This window comes from Taeniopygia guttata, chromosome Z (assembly GCF_048771995.1).
Source record: "Taeniopygia guttata chromosome Z, bTaeGut7.mat, whole genome shotgun sequence".
Taxonomy (NCBI): Eukaryota; Metazoa; Chordata; class Aves; order Passeriformes; family Estrildidae; genus Taeniopygia; species Taeniopygia guttata.
In genome coordinates, this window is record NC_133063.1 from 77,528,202 (window position 1) to 77,548,059 (window position 19,858).

General features: G+C 40.5%; 1 long non-coding RNA gene across 1 annotated transcript; it reads left to right on the forward strand.

Annotated features, from left to right (window-relative positions):
• Positions 1-550: 550 nt before the first annotated feature.
• On the forward strand, positions 551-16,931 carry LOC140681864 (uncharacterized). The gene is made up of 2 exons (XR_012053053.1): positions 551-746; positions 15,859-16,931. It is a non-coding gene; the product is annotated as an uncharacterized lncRNA (long non-coding RNA).
• The last annotated feature ends 2,927 nt before the right edge of the window (positions 16,932-19,858 follow it).

A 19,858-nucleotide genomic window follows, 5' to 3' on the forward strand; every position in this document is an offset into this window, starting at 1 on the left:
TGTGTCATCATGGGATGATGCAATGTAAATGCAGGCTTTCTGCTCATGCACTTCTTCCCATGTGTAGTTTTATTCCTCCAGCTGAGCCTGTGCAGCAGATGCCAGCGTTCACTGTAATGAGGGACTGGAGAAGGACCTAAGCTTTACCAGCATTTGAATTGCTCTGGACTGCTCATCACCACTCCTTTAATTTATACCCTTAGAGAGATGGCAATAGGGTCTATGTCTCCTATGGAAGTGATTTGAAATCTTGCCAAGAAAGAGCCTCAGTCCCTTCCTCCTTATAGTCCTGGCACGTAAAACCACAGGAGAAAACAAAAAGCATTTGTGAGGAGTCATCCAGGAAGAAAGATTAACAATATAAACCAAAGGAGAAGAGAGAAAAGACCCTTTCCTCATTGAAAGTGGGTCTGTGCTTATTTTAATGGATCTTTTACAGTCCCTGAATGTCCTCTAATCTGAGCGTAATGCACATTGCTGTTTCTGCTGCTTCTTTGTTCGACATCCTGCCTGTTCTGCTTGTGGTTGGGCGAGGGGAGGGGGAAGTGCAGTCACTGGCCAGCTTTATCTTTGTGTGAGGAACAAATGTTGTTGTCGTCCTCAAGGTTATGGAGCATGTCTGCTCTGCAAAACAAAGGAGTAGCCAGGGCCTTGTTTGTCCACCTAGTTCTCAGAGCACCCTGGACCTCTCATGAAAAACAAGGAAGGTTTCTAATTTTTTCTTTTCCTGAAACACATCAAAGACCGTGAGTAGAGGAGGGAGATGCTTCCCCCGCTTCCTACAACTCCCCCCCTTTCCTCCCTCCCCCGGCCATCTCTTTTGGTTCTGAAAATTGTGTGGCTTTAACCTTGCTTGTCTAATAATGTGTGACCTTGACTAAAGGTGGGTTGGAAGGATTTCAGAGTTGGTTTTATCAGGATTAGCTTTTCATCTGCACAGAAGTATCCAAGGAAGTAAGTCATCTCATCTTCTTTCACCTTAGACTCTGAGCTTTCTCCTTTAGTTCTTAGAACAGTGAGGAGAAAATAGACTGAATTATTGCCATGGGTATGGTGATATCACATTCAGTGCAGCACACGGAAGGTGAAGCCACCGCTTGGCGCGGTGCTGGGGCTCGGTGCGGTGGGGAGCACGCAGCCGCATCGCTCAGGAGTTCAGAGCTCTCCTCTTCCAGCTCCAAGCTCTCCTTTTCATGTGCTCTCTGCACAGGCAGCCTGTGCTCGGGGAAAGAGCAGAGAAGGAGGGTTGTGGAAACCTAGTACAGAGGAATTATGCCTCTTCATGTCTTCTCTGCCTCTTGGAACACAGACTTTGAAAGACTGGCTCGGAAAATTAATACCCAGGACATTGCTCTCTGTTACTTTGCTGTGAAATTACTTTCCCGAATGAAAATATTTAATTCCTTTGAAAGCAAGTGCATACCATCTCTGGAAGTTAAAATCCTGTGGAAATCACAAAGGAAAGAAGGACAAGGGATATAAAAGCTTTATATCTCTAAATGTTAGTGAGGCTGAGCTTCCTTTATTTTCTTTTTGTGTGTTTGTGTGACAACAATCATAAATGCTCTTTCTAATATTGATATGGTCAGTGCTAGAATCTTCTCATAGCTTGCATTACATTTAAGTTTTATCTACAATAAACAGCCAATAATGTGATCTTTAATGCATTGGAGAGTTTATGAACATCCTGAGCTAACAAATTCCAGTTGTTCAGCAGCCCAAATCTGCTGTCACCATACCTTGTGGAAATTACTGCCTTCCATGGAGGACTGCCTCATCCAAGATGGCATAATATAAAATTCCCTTACAATGGGCCAACTCCTGAAGCCCTTAGCCTTGATCAGTAACACCTGATTCTTCACATGTTCTCCACGCACCTTCTATCAGAGCAAGGTGCTATTCCATATGGGAGAGCTGGCAGGATGCATAAACCTCAGTGAAGACTGATAAAATGCATTGAACAGATTTTTGGATGTAGCTGGCATGTTTCTCCTTTATACGTTCTTACTGCATCCATCCCAGGCATTAAGGAATGAAGTTGTTCCCTTCAAATAAAATTAAATGAGCAGCTCTAGAAGCCAACAGCCAGGCTGAGCATCTAAGAGGACACAGGACTGTGCAACTTGGTGGCTGTGGCCACCAGTTTTCTCTTGTTCAACCCACCAGACTGAAGAAAAGGGTCTCTTCTTGGAGGTAGCCACAGCCCTTTGTTGCTTACTGCAGCTCCCAGCTCAAAGTCTGGTATGTGTAATATACAGAGAGCTCTGATGTGCTCTAAATCAAAATGTCCAAAGAGCTCCTAGGTATTCCTTTAATGGAGTCACAGAGATTTTATTGTGTGGGAAAGGGAAGTGAAGACGGATGAGAGGTCATGCAAATTTTGATCTAATTTTCTTTAATAAAATACCTTGGGCTGCAGATAAGTAACAGAAATCTGTGGAGGAAAAGGGGGTTTGACTGTGACTCCAAAACATCCTCTTCATAAGGTTTCACAGGAAGGTAAGCAGGTTCTGCAGTGCAGGGTATGGATTAATTAATTCTGTATTTCATCCTTCTCTTACCCTTTCACGTAATCTTCTTGCCTTGCTCATGATTTACATCAGTAAAACTAAATAGAACAATCCATTGAAATGTCCTGCTGCCATTTTACATCCCCTCAATTCGCTTTCAGATTGAGTAAGATCCTTAAAATGTAGAATCTGCTGAAGCTCTGCCCTTGCTAAAATCAGAGGAAGACAACTGTGTAGAAATAAATCAGCATAAGTGTGATTCATTATTATTTTTAACTCTAGAATGAGAACACATTTTAGAACACATTTTAGAAACATATCTGTTTCTGGCCATTGTCAGAAACAGGATACTAATTGTCTGGCTCATATAGGTATATAATGTTCTTATATGTGCACATGCACAAAACTACACATGAAATAAAGAACTGGTGTCTTAATTTTCTATATTTCATTACTATTATATGCTGTTGACAAAGAAATCATTGCTGCTACCCAGACCTGTCTTCTTCACCTGGTCTAGAATCTAGGCCTGTTTCTGAAACCCACCTGAGTGTCTAATCCTGGGACCAAGGTATACACATCCAAAACAGAATTCTTAGTTGTGCCATTTGCTGAGCTTCTTCATCAACCTGTTCAGATGATCACAATGGGCATGCATTCAGCTTTCTTCACAAACTTAGATCCATGTTATAACTTAATCTTCCACTTTGTTTTCACATCATATTTTGCATGACTGTGTCTTATCTACCTACATCACTTATGATTGGTTAGGGTCCTTACTTCATGTGCTGTAGCACAAATTCTGGTCTTTGGCAGAGATTTTGGCCATCTTATCTCGTTCTTATAAATCTCTCCTACCTGTCATTTTGACTGAAACTCCCTTCAGTTAATATCTATACACTTATTTTTCCTTCTTTAGCATTTTAGCCTGCTTGCCTTCATTTACAAGATCCTTCAGACCTTTCCTGCCTATTACCTCTCACTCACCGAAAGATGCTTCATTAAGATAATATCTCCCATCTCTGATCTCCACCTTTGGTGTTTAACATCTCCAAGAAATAACATTCGTGCTTTCCCTGAAATGCATTAATTTGATATGGAGTTTCCATTAGTCTTTGCTTCACCTCCACCACAAATTCTTCATCAAAACCCTTATTTAAGACAGTTTGTATGGTCCCTGCTATGCGAATTGGTTGGTATGTGGTTGGTATGTGGGGATGGCTTCTCCTCACAGTCCCTAGCAGGGCTCTGCTCTTTCCTTCTCCTCCCCCATCAAACATTTCCATCCTTTCTTTCCCCTTCCCTGCTGTGGCTGTTTTTATCTGTTGGCTTTCTAAGGCTTTCATATTTTTTTTATGCTGAGTTTGGACAGAACTTACAACAATGAATTCTTAACCAAGACTCTGAGAACCCCTGTGACCTCTTGGAATGCAAATCAAGAGTATGCATTTAGAGAAAAACCCTGTGTTACTTTTGGGTCTTGCAATTAGAAAAGGTAATACTGCCATAAATTCTTTGAGCAGGAACTGAATCTCTGTACTCAGTTTTTAGCTGCCACTGTCCTCTTGTATGACCATTAGAGAATAATTTAATCTCACAGTTTTTCAACACTCCCCTCAAAACTGATAAACATTCATTAATATTTTGTTATGAATTTATAAACTAGTGCACTGACAAGTCATAGCAGGGAAAATTCTTTATCATCTGGATATGCAGCTGAGAAAACAAGTTTATTGCAAGTAACAGTATCTACGATAGTTAATGTCTGTGCAGGAGGATGATGATGGTAAGAAATATCTTCCCAGTGTCTCAGCAATAGTTCCTTAGCAATCAAGAAATTAAAGTTGAGCTACAGACATTTTTCTTGCTTTGTAAATGACTATTTCCTCTAAGGATCTCCTGAAATCTGAGATGTGCAATAGCTCTAACATTTCTTTTCCCATACAAAATTAGTTTCATAAGCAAGAAATAAAATTAAACCCAGGCACAGCAGTATTTTAAAAGGGAAAGGCAGTAGCCTTGAATTATCCATGTTGATTTGACAAAGCCAGTGATGCTGCAGATATAATACACGGCACTGCTGTCACATCACCAAGTGACATCTTTTTATCCAAAGTGAAAATGAAATGTCAAAGTGAAGGAGTTCTGCAAGTCTTCTCATGCTGTTTGCAAAACATGTAAAACTCACTTTTGTGGAGTAAGGTGGGTATTTACCAGAACTTTAAATTAGAGGTTCTTAGGACAGCAAGGTCTAGCTGAGATTCCCTACCATTCTTCTCAGCTACAGCCCTGCTGTACATTACTTTTAACCTTGCCAGACATGACCTGTTTGGCTTGAAATTATCGATGCTTCATGTGTTTGCATCTTGGGTTTATTTTGGAAATGCTTTCACCATTTAAACATTTTTTTAGAATATTACCAGGAGGAATGCATCCGTAATAAATTTTACCATTGCTTTCCTGGTAGTCCTGTTCCTCTCTGTTTTGGAGATTCTCCTCTGATTCACCAGGAATGCTTTCCTGTAGTAGGGTCCTGTTAATACCCATATGGAAACTTCCTCCAGAGGCCTTTTTCAGTTTCTTTGTGCTCAGCAACTTCCTTAATTATGACCAACCTTCTGTGGATATTTTGTCTACCCTGAGAGACAGCTGTCATTGACAACAGCAGAGCAAGCCATTGCCAAGGAGAGGCTCACCAAGGTACAAACAGCATTGTTAAGCTTTCTTGTCAATCACTATCATAGCCTGCTGAAACTGGAATTAAAAAAAAAAAAAAAAAAAAAAAAAGACAAAAAAACCCCAAACCCAAAACCACAAGAACAACCAACCAAACATAAAACCAACAAGCAAAACACCTGCAAAACAACCAACTAAGCAAACAAAAACCTAAAAATGTAAAATAAACCCCCACCAAAAAAAATGGAAAGAAAAAAAAGCCACTCTTAACTGTGCATACTTGAGCTGGGGGCTGTTTGGTCAAGAAAGGCACACAAAGATGGGACATGTGGAAGAAAATAGGATTCAGTCCTTAAGCTAAAGTAGGCATTATGATAGATACTCAGTGATTTCTGTGTTGAGATGTTGACTGTAAGAATTAACATTATCTTCACCATTGTGCATTTGACCTTGCAATCTTAAACATTTTGATTAACACAGCTCTTGAAATGGGCACAGAAAACAGGATATGCAATGTGCAAGTAAATTCAGGCCAGTGTTTGCCTTGTGGACCTTCTATAAAGTTGTTATCTAGATGCAGGCAAAAAGGAAGATTGGGAAATTTCTCCAGCATGTATAACTTCATCAGCATGAGAGAAAACACATTTGTGTTCATACAAATGCTTATATGACTAAAACAATGAATGCATTGGAATTAATTTAGTCTGCCCATCTACTTCTAATAAATTTGTCAACAGCTAAATGGTACCAAATCACAGTCAGAAAGAAAGACCAGTTATAACAGTACCTGGGTTTATGAGACTGGCAATACTTGGTTGACACTACCACATATTTCCCTTTCCACGCTTGTTCTCTGGTAATTCTGAACCTGTTACTTTATTGATTTGTCGCCCGTTAACTCTTACACAAGGAGGGCAGAAGCTGTAAGAGATTTCAGATGGCACTCTTCAGCTTGTATCAGACAGTTCTTGCAGATAGGACATGACCATTCTGTCTGTGTTGCTCTTGGGGTCTGTCCTGGGATAACATTTGCTTTTGTTATAGGACTGCCTGAGGTCCAAATGTGTTGCAGGTCATATATGAAGAGAATAATTTCAAATGCGATTTACAGGTAAGGAACTGAGTCACAGGGAGGTAAAAGTGACTTAGCTTAGACAGGAAGCCATTGGAAAAACAATGAGATGAAACAAGTCCCAGTCCAGTGCCTTAATGATACAACCAGCCTTCTGCTTCAGCTGACATTCAGCTGGAGTCATTGGAAAAGTCTTGAGGGCATAAATATAAAAAAAGACTCAGATATGGTGTGTGTGGTACAACACAACAGGACGTAAGTGAATCAGGAGGTTCCTGGAATGTGCTGGTGACAACTTCCATCTCCAGCTGACAGAGGAAATTATGAGGAGAGCTTCTGTCATGGACCTTCGCCTCACCAACAGGATTGGGGGCACTGGGGAATGTGAAGCTCAAGAGAAGCATTGGCTGCAGCGGCCATGACATCCCATAATTCTATGAAAGGCTGGATTTAAAGTTTTTTTAGGGCAATGAGGGGGGTCTGCAGCAAAGTCACTGCCCTGGACTTCAGGAGAGCAGCTTTTGGCCTCTGCAGGGATCTGTGTGGTAGAGTCCCGTGGGATAAAGCCCTGTGCAGGGAAGACCAGCCCAAGAAAAAAGGTTGATATTCAAGGATCTACTCTGAGCTCAGAAGCAACGCAGCCCAATGAAGAGGAAGGCAGGCAGAAATCCCAGGAGACCTGTGTGGATGAAAAAGGAGCTCCTGTAGGAGAAGATCTGGTTTGAGAACATTTAAGAAACCTGAAGGTGCATAAATCCATAGGACCTGAGGAGATCCTGATGAGATCCTGAGGGAACTGGCAGATGAAGGACCTAAAGACTATCCATCATGTCTGAAAAGTCATGGAAGACTAGTGAAGTTCTCACTGAGTGGAAAAGGGAAACCCCAATTTTAGAAAAGGGTAAAAAGAAGAAAGACTGAGGGAACTACAGGCTGGTCAGTCTGGCCTTGGTGCTTGAAAACATCATGGAATAGATCCTCCTGCAAAATATGCTAAGACACGTGGAATATGAAAACATAATCAGTGACAGCCAACATGGCTTTGCTAAGGGCAAAACAGACCTGACAATATTGATGGTTTTTTGGAGGGGTGACAGTGTTGGTGGGAGAGGGGAGAGCAGCTGACATCATCTACCTGGGTCTGTGCAAAGCATTTGACATTGTCCTTCACAATATCCTTGTCCCTGAACCGGATTTGATGGATGGAATACTGGGTGGATAAGGAATATGTCTTGGTTTGAAAAGACAAATATCTGTTAAGGAAGACTGGAGCCTTCCTTGAAATGGAAAATGTAAACCCCTTCCTTCCAAATATATAATATTTGGAAATAATTTTGAAATTTAGGGGCCCTCAGGCAAAAATATGGGGTAGGAATAACAGTTCTTTACTAGGAAAATTAAAAAATACAAATGCAGTAGTACAAGAAAAACCTACTGACAGAATCAGAATACAGCCTGACACCCTGTTGGTCAGGGTGTTGGTAGCAGTCTGATTAAATGTTGGCTGCAGTCCTCCTGGAGTGGCAGTTGTGGTTCTGTTGGAGCAGTGATCCTATAGAAGGGTGTAGTCTTGCTCTTGAAGACCAGTGGTGGTGTAGATGGGCCTGGTCTTCCTCTGGGAATCCAGTGGAAAAGCTGGAAATTCCCAGCTCCTCTGGGAATTTAGTGGGAAAAGCCCAGCTGTGTTGTTCCAAATGTCAGATTATATCCAGGTGGGAATGCTTGGCTCCTCCCTCTGGGCGGAGCATCTCACAAGGGGATGATGTAATTTTATCAGTCCTGCAGTGAGGCTCAATGGTCTATGAACAGCAGATGTCTGCCCAGAGGGAGGATTGGTTTGAGGAAGAGATAAAGAAAACGGCCCAATTAACAGAACATTGGCCCCAGCTCTAGCAGATGGTGCTGGAATACACACCCCACCCACATCTTGCAACTTAAGACAGAAATCTACCCAGAGCTGCTGCCAATGTCTCAAAGTTTGGGTGCAGAGCGAGTGGCCCCTCAGGTGTCTGGGCTGGGACATCTCCGTTGGCAGCATGGACACTTGCACCAGCAATTTTGCAAATTTTCTGAGCTGTGGCAGACATGCTGGAGGGGCGGGATGGATCTTAGAGACACCATGGTAGGCTTGAGAAGTGGGTCAGTGTGAACCGCATGGAGTTCAACAAGGCCAGGGTCCTGCACGTGGGTCAAGGCAATCCAAGGCACAAACACAGGCAGGGCAGAGAATGGATGGAGAGCAGCCTTGAGGAGAAGGGCTTGGGAGTGTTGGTTGATGAAAAGCCCAGACATGGCCCGGCAGTGAGAGCTCACAGCGCAGAAAACAGCGGTGTCCTGGACTGCATCAGGTCAGGGGAGGGGATTCTGTACCACTACTCTGCTCTTGGGAGACCAATGCTGTGTCCAGCTCTGGTGTCGACAATAAAAGAAGGACATGGAACCATTGGAACAGGCTGGAACAAGAATTATTATATTGTTTCTGCTGGAATAAAAATTATTAGAGGGCTGGAGCTCTTCTCTTATAAAAACAGACTGGGAAAGTTGAAAATGTTCAGCCTGGAGAAAACTAGGCTGTGGGCAAACCTTATAGCCCATTCCAGTGTCTAAAGGAGCTAAAAGAAAGCCAGAGAGCCTTTTTACAAGGGCATGTAGGTACAGGGCAAGGGGTAATGACTTCAAACTGGAAGATGGCAAGTTTAATAAAACATTAGGAAGAAATTCTTTACTGTGAGGATGGTGAGAGACTGGCACAGGTTACCCAGAGTTGTGGCTGCCCCATCTCTGGAAGATTCCAAGGCCAGGCTGAGCAACCTGGTCTACTGGAAGGTATCCCTGCCCATGGAAAAGGGGTTGGAATGAGATGGTCTCCTAAGGTCCCTTCCAACCCACACCTTCTTATGGCTGTCTAATTCCAAGAATAATTTGTTGTGTACAGCTTGGAAATCAGCATGGCCAGATCATGGCAGCCAAAGGGAGGGCAGGAAGCAATCAGGCATCAGGAACTTTCCAGGTGACTTTATTAGGTCACCCTCACCCATCTTCACTGTTGGCTGGACAACTGTAAACTGCTTTATTTCTGAAAACTGCTCCCAAAAGAGATGATCTCCTCTACAAAAAGAATGTTGAGTACTCAGTCCAAGATCCCAGATTCATACTTATTATTTACATGTTCTCAGAGTATGGTGGTCCAAGCATACTTAATGCAAAAATAAATCTTCGCTTAACTAAGCTCATTTTCTTCTTTGTGAAGTCCAATTTGCTGCAGCTCTGTTTATGTAAGATACAGATGAATCTTATTAGAAATATTGGATTACAGTAGTCTTGACAGATTAAAACAATTGCAGGAAAACGTGGACCTGTTTACACATTGGAATGCACAAGACTATATCATGACCATACCAACATTACTCCAGAATACTATTAGTGATTTCTGTTAGGAAAAAAAGTCAACATTCAACACATGGTGATACTTGAAACTTCAGGTTTTTTTGGAAGTTTTAGAGAACTGTAGGGTATTAAACTAAAAATTGTTGTATTGAACAACAAAATTTACTGAAATACAAAGCCTTTTATAGTGCAGTATAATACAGATTTAGAAATTAAGTTCTTTAACTCTTAAGAGATGGAAGAAAGGGCTGCTTATAACATATACACAGCACAGCTGTACTAAATTATTTCATCATCAGAGAGCCCCTTTCTACATTTTACTGAAAAATGGTGAAATCTGTGTCTATCCCACAGGGTAGAAATTCCGATTATGTTGAAGTCTTCGTGATGACCAATGGAAGTTAAGACAAGTAGTTTGTATTTGGCTTTTTTTTTTAAATGAATCTATAATAGAAACTAATTAGCTTGTCATTTTACCTATCTTCTCATGACGTGTCTTAACAACACAATGTCACACATGCTTTAGTTAATTTTTGCGGATGCCTCAAACAAGGAAGTTTTGGACTCAAGCATTTTTTCAGTTCTCAGAAATCCCTTCTTCTCCTTCGTGAACAAAATCATGAAAATGTACTCCACTCTTACTAATTTAAAGACTTTTTAGGTCGCTTTACTAAGCATTTTCAATATTTTTTTCTAAAGGACTTCTTTCCAAGTTGATGTTTTAGACAGTTAGTGTGAAGCAAATTTCAGATTGTTTAGGTAATGTTCAAGAATTACTCAAAAGACAGAAACTGATTACTCATGTACTTCCTTTAAACTGGCTTTCTACCTGTATCACCTTATATAGGTTTGGTGTTGGATAATGAAATAATTTTTAAAAAGTAGTGGTACACAAAATCTGTAAAAATCCTTTGAGTTTGAATGGACATAGTTATAAGAATCTCATATGTCTAAAAGAGAATTGTACATAAGAGTTCTGTTAAAAAAAAAACAGTAGTGATAATGATATGTTCAATGAGGTCTTACAGGGTTTGTGCACAGTTTCTTACTGTTCTCGATTATCTTTTTCCAAAAATCTGGCATTAAGGATAAATAGTATACTGACATAAGTATGCTTCTGTTATGCATACGCAAAGCCTTATTCGACCTGAATGAATTTTGGTGAATACCTCATTAACATCTCATCTGAAATTGTGAAATTCCACACCTGTGGAATGAGTTGCTGGCAGATGTGCACAAAGATATCAGAAACTCATCCACAAAAGAGGAATCTCAACAGTGGTGAGTCAGGCTGATACAACCATTGTCTGTGGATGGAGAGCTCTGTAAACTCATCTCCGGGAGAAGGCCAGGTGAGATGTCAGAGTGGCTGGTCACTGAAATGTGATTTCACCCACTCCCTTGGTCAGCACCAGAGAAGAAGTCATTCAGCAACAGTGATTAAAGGCCTGGGTGTGGGTCAATGTGTGAACACCTCCCTGCCTTGGTGAGGATGGCCTTCTACCTGCCAGTCAAATCCCAGTCTGCAACTTTGGCTGCTCTGTGACCATGGTTTCAATATATGACTGTCAAGCTGTCCTTGGAAATTCTGGGGACAGGCATAGTTGCAAAAAAACCCAACCCCGCTCAGGATATTCTTGTTGCCTGCTACGGAGACTGCAGCCCTTGCAGCTCACACAGCTCAGTATCCCCAGGGGAAAGCCTGTGTTATGTCCCTCACCTTAGTTATCTAACACATATCTGAGTTAAGAGAGAGCTTCCAAATCCTGTCTGGCTTGTAAAGTTGTTTTCTCTTGGTGGAGGTGGATGGGGAACAAAACTCACTAGACTCACTGCAGTCAGTGAAAACATCACTGAACATCTGGGACTCAGGAAGTGTCGACACTAAAAACAGCCACCACTTAAAATGCCAGCAGTTACGGAAGTTGATGTGTTATGGCATCAAGTGTCAGGCAGCTGCTCCCATACTCAGAAAGGGAGAAACTTGGGGGTATCTCATTTAGTCCTGGTAAGTGCTGGGCACCAGGAGGTCTCTCATGTTGTGTGTGCTGTGTACAAGACTGTAGCTTTCAATGGATTCCCTTCCCAAGCTCTATTAGGAAGGAGAACTCATCATTGTTCACTGTCTGAGAGGAGATAATGGGGGAAGGCAAAACTCCTCCCCTGCTATCTCCCCACAGACTTTGAACAGGTAACTACCTGGAAAAGTCTTTGAATCTCTTAGAGGGAATTCATGGGTCTCCTTTGTCAAGCTGAAAGAAGTGTGCCTGCTCTTGCCAATGCTGAGCTGTGTGACAGCATGCTACTAAATCTGCTTTTAGCTGCTTCAGAGGTATGTGAAGCAAGGAAGAAAGCAGAGTATCAGTGGGTGAGCTTTTAATGGGGTGGGAGACAGACTGCTGCTCTTTTTCTCCATCATTCTGGAGACCATCACGAAAAATGTTGCTATTTCCTTCTCTCTCCTGAGGTTTTGCACTGTTACTGTACCTCCACTCAAAACTGTCATTCTCCAGGTGTGCCACCCTGATCGATCCCTCAGGTTTGTGTATGTCTCTGCAAGAAGGTGTGACACACAGCTTTCATCTCCAGCTTGGTGACAAAAGAACAAATGCAGCTCTCCAGCAGCCTAAAGCAAGTCCTGCTGTGTTTTTCCACCCTTAATAATATTAGACCAGAGTTAGAAACATAAGGAGATAGTAAGAGTCACTAGGCATAAACTTGTTGGTTGCAGCTTGGAATGACTTCTGCTTAAAATAAAGCCTAAATCCAGCTCCATGTTACCATTCCATGTCCCATCACTCCTCTTACATACAGTATCTAAACCCTTTTGTCTGGGGCATCTAAAGTTGTCCTTTTTTTTTTTTTTTTTTTTTTTTTTTTTTTAGTTTAATGTTTAGCTGTCTTCTTTACCCAAGTGAGTATTTAGAAGAAGTGCGTTGAAAAATCAATCTTTCTTGCTTCATGTGTCATATTGATTATACCTGGTTTGGTTCTTACTGCTTTGGACAGTTAAATGGAAGTAGTCCTTCCTTCCTCCTAGTCTTTACCTCATTGCTTTGTACAGACAGTGTTGGGCCAGATTTGCAGTAACTGGGAGAAGAATGTTCTCCAGCTCTGCCATATTTGTTATTCTTTTACCTGATTTATTTTTTTTTTCAATGTCATCTTTTCTTTCCTTCAGAACTTCTACTGGCAGTAAACCTGTAACATACTATTTCTGCTTGAGGTGAGATTTTTGGGTCATTGTACAGCTCGTTGAAGATGTGGAGTCCATTGAGAAATGTTGTTTTTCTCCTCTATATAGGTCTTTCTCATTCATTGGGCACTTAGTGGGACATGCTCTGTGGAGAGTGGCAGCCATGGAGACTCCTGGTTTTCCAAGATTTTGTTGGCCGTGGCTACCACCTAAACAACACCTGGGTCTGCTCTCTGGAAGCCTCAAAAGTTTGAAGTGTAGCTTACACTGGCAATAATCCATTTGATTTCAGGGAGGATTCTGGCACTGTCAAGGGCTGCTCAGCATGGTTGTATCTGCTCTTCTGCTTTTTAAGCTTCTACCGTCCCATTTAAGGAATTCCACCAATTCTTGACTGTGTGGAGATGAGGAAACAAATGGCTCAACAGAATCACTGCCTTCATGATGACAGAGGGCAGCTAGTAACAGAGCTCTGACCAGACATTTCAACTCCAAGAACAAATCCAGATCCTTTCCCAGTTCCCCAGTAAAATTTTATCAATCTTTTTGTACAATTACTCTTTCTTTTCCATGACATCATCTGCAAGCAGAATCACAGTGTGTGTATGCAAATGCAGAATGTGACCCAAGCTTAATAATCTCTTAAAGATTTGTTGTTACAGACAGTCAGGTGGGAGTGAAGCATCACTTCCCCAGCAGCAAATTTTTAAAAAGCACACTCTGATTTTTATTCTGTTTTTCATGTAAGAAAAAGTAGGCCTCAAATGCTTGTGAAAATGTGGGTACCAACAAGAATTTAGGTTGCTCTCTTTCATAAGAGGGAGAGATGCCTAAGCCTATTAATCACAGTTATGGAAATTTATTTTTTTTAAACAGGAAAAAATAAAATAAATGAATACAAACATCCATACCCTGTTACTAATCCTACACTTAATCTGACTAAGTGCTGTTGATTTTGCATGTGAGAGAAGATGTGTCTTTGACAGGGAGTTTGAGAAAGTGACAATTTAACTGGCAATTCCCCTGTTGCTACTGAGATCAAAGGCACACCAAAGCTGCTAACCTGGAATATGAAGTGTGCTAAGAAAGTGTGAAGAGAAGCAACAGATACCTCAGGAAAACAGCTACTTTACAATATTGCTGCAAGAACTAAATTTGTTCACTTGTTTTTGGCATTGCTCCCTGTATCTGACTCACTGATATTTTCCTGGCTGCCCTAATGGTATTTTTTTTTTTTTTTTTTTTTTTTTTCTTCTAAGAACCAGTTTGGATAATAATGGCCGTGTAAAGTGTGTCTTGCACACCTGGTGCTTGCCATCCCATCTCCAGCTCTCCCATAAATGATGGCTCATTCTGCTTTGAAAGTGTAGAAGGGCCTTAAAAGTGAGTGTAGGTGCAATATCCTTCCTCCCTCCACTTGCTGATGAAAAGCTGAACCAGACCCCTGGAAATGTATCCCTAGCATGCCACATATCCCACATGGAACAGTGTTATGGACCTGCGTGGAGCTGATGGTCCCTCCTTTAATAAAGCACTTGGAATGGGTCTCTCTGCCATAGAAGAAATATTTGCCCTTGGCTGAGCACGGTGGGACTGTAGAAACAGCAAGTGAGTCTTTTCTGCTTATTTAAATGTTTCTCCTTTCTTGAAGCAGTTATCTGGTTAGATTTCACTTCATTATTCATCAAGCCTTGGTGAGCTGCCTGTATGCAGAGTCAGTCAGGGGTTTCCTGAGCTATGGCTTTACCTTGGCAATCCAGGACCTGCAGAAATGACCTCTGACTGAGGGCAAGCTTGAAACTTTTTTAGAGTTTGAAGGGTGCTTTGTTCCAGCCAGCAAAAGCAGGACAGCCTTTTCTGCAGAGGAGCTGTGCTCCGCATAGCCATCACTCTTTCCCCAGGATTTCCCCTGGCAGCACTGTGTTTGGAGAGAATTCAGGCCTTCTCTGACAAAAAAATGGTACAAGAGAAAACTAACATGATGGGAAGTGCAGAATATTCTCTCTTGTGTGGACAACTTAAAATTTTTATTGTGTTTTTCCCAAAGAAAAACCTGCCCTACTCTGCAATGAATCAATGAAGATTTAGTAATATGAACAAATGAACTTTGAATTGTGCAATTGAGTCTTTCAAACTGCACTATCAGGAACTCTATTGTCTGCACCTCTTTAAAAGTCCAATTTGTTCCTAAGCCACAAATAGTTTAAATTGTCAGTGATTTTGTGAAAATCAATAACGATCATGCAGATAGAACTTAGAGTATCATTTTAACCATAAATTATGCACCTGATGAATCCTATCCCATGGACACAATAGACAACAGAGGTCCACAGAAGTACAGTATCCTTGTTGCTTTTGTTCCTTTTCCATGTGCTACTTCCTGTGTTGGTGATCAGGAGGGAAACATCAGTTACAAACCTCCTGCCTCTGGAAAACAGGCAGCATTCTTAGTGATTCATTTGAAAAAGTGCTTTTAGAGAAATTGTATACAGCATATAATTCAGCATATAATTTATCTTTTAAGTGTTCTGTCAATTTTTCCATTGGGAAAACTCCTCAGGTTTTTCCAGAGCTGATGTTCTCTCTGGTGAGCTCTGCTCTTTTCCCAACAGTGGCTCATAATGCTTCTTGCAGCTATAAGAAGATGATTAATCAGTTTAATCTGACAGATCTTAAGTCTTCAAACTGCTAACCTCAGAAAAATTCCAGCAGACTCCCAGCAATATCTTGATATAATCTTAGCAATATGGAGCCTGATCCTCCAGTCCTTGCAGGTCTCTGGCAGTTCTATTTGAGCTGGTGGGATGCATGGTATGTGCATGTACCTGTGCAAGGCTATCAAAACCGAAACTGGTTCCCAAACTTGTGCATAAATTCATTTTCAAATGAAGAAAGGAAGGGGGGAAAATCCTTATTGCTTCAGTGGTGAAGAGGATCAGAGGATTAAACCCCATTATTATTTTTCTTGATGAACTCCTTCATAAAAATTTCTATATCAGTGTTTTCCTTTCTTGCAGCTCTGTTTTTTGGTGGAAAGGTGGTAACTCACTGCTGAATTTACATGAGGGATGTCGTCTTGGATCAAATGGGAAGCTTTTACCTGAAGCATAGTGTGTGTCTGTGATGGCAGCAGCTTGGAGCAGAGAATTCTCAATGGATTCCTCCCGGAGCAGGAGGAATGGCCAATAATAGAGGGACAGTGATGGGCTTGGTTCAGAGACACACGTTGTGTTCATTCTGAGCCAGCAAGAAAATCAGAAAGAGGAGCAAAAAACCAAACATAAATGTATATGAAAGCATATAAAATTAAAAAAAAAAAAATTAAAAAGAAGTTAAACAAGACTTTAGAGCAGATATTATCTCCAAAATTTCTCACTGCTTTTCATGCTGGAACAAAACAAAAAAAAAACCAAAAAAAACCCAACCAAACAAACAAAAAAAACCTCCCCACTAACATAAAAAGAATGGAGCCTTTCAAGCATCTTCTTGGCAAGTCTTGTTGATAGCATTGACACTTTTTGTCTCCAAGGAGGTCAAGAAAATATAGAGGGAGACGTGTCCATAATGAAGTTTTGTAATGATATCCACTGATATAGGAAGCAGCACTGGCAAAAGTACATCTCACACATGTCTAGATGAGGTAGAAACCAAGGCCAGTTTCTTCCTTAAAGCTTTTTGGATCCTACCCACATATTTCTCATTTTTGCATAAAACCTGCTGAACTGTTGCTGTGACCAGTTGCTTCTTCATTTGAGTCATCCCCTTTCAATATACAAACCAGATGGTGGCTGTTCTCCATGAAAAGAGCTATTGTTGCATCCTTTTTTTAAGTGTGTGCGTTAGTAAATGTGATTTAAATGACTTGGAAAAAAATATTGACAGTTTTTTCATTGGAAAAGTTTACATCTCTCAATTTTCTGCTGTATTCTAAATTAAGAAATTACTTACAATTTCAATTTGCCAAAACCTTGGGATTTTCCTGCATAATAGAATTATAAGTTTGAAAATCTGTTTTGAAGTTTTCTGTTGTTTTTTTCAATGATAAAATACAGAGAGGAATAAAATAATTTCTTTGCTTGCTTGTTTTAAAGTCATCGTTTTAGAGCCTTTTGAAGCTAAAGCAGCTTTAAGCACTTTTGAAGAAAACCCCTTTCATTTTCAATCAGCCCCACTGCACTTTAATGCACAGAGCAGAAGACACAGACACCCAAGTTATGAAGTTGGGGTGAGCTAAACTCACATGGTGTGGTCGCAACCCTGACATACTAATTTCCTTTTTTTAGAATTTTACTTGGGTACCTGAAGAGTCTTACAAAATACCCCCTTAGTGCTGCTGAAGAGAGCTAGGAATGGATTATAACTGTTGGAGGATCTCCACCACTGTAAGGTGTTATAAAAAGGATTTAATTAACCTTTGACAGGAATAGATTTGGTTTTTCTGACTCGGTTTTAGGGTAATGGAACAGGATAGATAATGGCTTTGCACCTTTGTCTCCAAAAAGGATGATCTTACTGAACATTTGTAAAAGTCAGTAGGGTCCAGTAATTCTGGAGTTGCAGAACTCCTAAAGCTCAGTGCAGAACACATTTTGGAAAACCAACCCACCCTGATATCAGGGCTGCTCGGGTGGGAAAATTATCTTATCAGGAAAAGGGCATTGATGTTTTGATTTCTGTGGGCAGGAGCTCTGCTCTTTAGTGGACAATTCTGACCAAGAGAAGGTTTTGTCCTTGTGGTGGGGCAGCAGCACCCACCACAAAGTCATGTCTCCCATTTTCTTCACACCTCTGTGCACTCAAGGAAGGTTTGATTTATATTTCAATTGTACAGCAATTTACTGAACAGTAATTTTTTAAGTTTTTTGAAATTACAGAGAACTGACTTAGAAAAACTTACACTTTGGAAAGTATCCAGTGCTTTGACGTATTCTTGAAATGATCCCTAAAATTCATTATAATCAAACCTTAGTCAAAGACAGACTATATTGCATTCTCCAACTAACAAGCTGCTTTTTCTGAATTTAAATATCAGAATGAAAACAATAGGTGAGATTTCCCATTACACAATGAAACCTGATGTTTGTCAAAACCTATCATACTGAGTCCTTCTAGCTCTTCAAACAAAAACTGTGATGGTTTTTTCATTACATGTTTTTGATATGCTGCCCTGTTTTTTTGTTTTGTTTTTAACTTTGGTTATTAAAGCTTTACAGTAGTACATCACTGTTCTGGACAGAATAAGGATATAAGCATAAATCTCTCCATTTCTAGATTTCTACCCCTGCTCCAACTTTGTGTGGAAATCCATTTACAGAACCAAGAAAAATAAAATGACGAGTAAACACAAACTTCTTCCTTGGAGAGGGAGAAAATTTTTCTAAAATCTGTTTACCTAGAGGAAGGCTTCAGAAGTTTGCTGCTGCAATGCTGCTTCAGAACTTACCTTGAACAGCCATGTCTCCTGCAGACTGAAATATTTTGGTATAGCTGACAGAATTAAGCATTTCATAAGGGGTTCTTGGAGAATTGTAATCACCATTTTCATGCAGAGGAGCAGCATGCAAGGCATTGACATCAGAAACTTTATGGAACTGTTTTTCAACTAGTGCAGAAAATGACTAGTTAGACTGAAAACCACAGAAAGTGTGTTTTGGTTTGAGAATGATGGGGTTTAATATTTTTTTAATGCACTTAAGTCAAATTCTAAGGTAGGCAGTTTCTTCCTCTATGTACATGCAGGGTATTTCTCAGCAGACATTTTTGAAAGGTATAAACACTTAAATAGGTGCAGTTCAACATTTCTGTAATTACAGTAATTTTTGGTTATTCATGTCCTGATCTATAATTTGGAGAGATTCAAAGACCAGCCATGTTTAGTAGTCACCATGTCTAATGTGTTCAGCTCTGCAGCTCTGAGCCAAGAATGAGTGGTATGTGCATACCAGAGCAAATGGAAAAAAAAGGTCTGTGAGCATTCATTGAAATTCAGAAGTCAGTTTTAATTCAATGATGTTCATGGAATGTTCCCATTCACTTCCTACAATCAGATTTTGGGCATTTGTGCAAGAAATCAACCAGGCCACAATTTTGCCCTAGGTTTTCTTTGCAAGTTAATTTTAAATTGAACATTTAAAGCACAGATTTGTGGGGGAAAAAAAATGAAAGCATGAAATATTAATAATATTTTCAAGCTGGGTTTAGTTGGTTAGATGATGTCATTATGCTCTGCCAGTTCCCTCTTGGATGCTTTTTATGCGTGACCAAGTGTCTGCAGATCAAACCATATAGACAACTCCAGCTACTACATTGTCTTACTGATTTCATGCAAAAACCCAGTTTGGAGTAATACAGTTTGGGGCTGCTTCACCATAAATGTGATAAAGCAAACAGATAGCTTTAAAGTTAAAGAAATTAGGAATCAAGAGAGTATATTTCATCTGATTGGATCCTGGATTTTTTCCCTCTCTGGTTTGATTCAGGAATAATTGTCTTGCCATCAGTGGAGCTTCATTGGTCTGGATTTTTTTTTTTTAAACTGCTGCCCCAGCAGAGACAGGATTTTGCACTTATGATTAATAAACAGGTAAGTCGGGAGATGCTGAACCTCACCCAAGTTCTCTACAATCCTTAAGTCATAAATATTTCCTGAGTTACAAATACCTGTACAGACCCCATGCCACAGAATCTTAGTCTGGTTTGGATTGGAAGGGACCTCAAAGCCCATCCAGTCCCATCCCCTGCCATGGGGACACCTTCTGCTGTCCCAGGCTGCTCCAAGCCCCATCCAGCCTGGCCTTGGACACCTCCAGAGACAGGGCATTGACAGTGCTCTGAGAAGGATGAAAGGAGCTTGGTCAGTGTGATATATGTGACAAATTTTCTCTTTGTGAGAGAAAAAGAAATGCTCTGTTACAGAAAAAAAAAAAAAAAGTAATTTCCTTAGGAACTGAGAAGAAATTAATTTTTCAAGGTGTTCGTTTAAAGTTTGAAAGATTTTGACAAGTAAAGGGCTTAGTA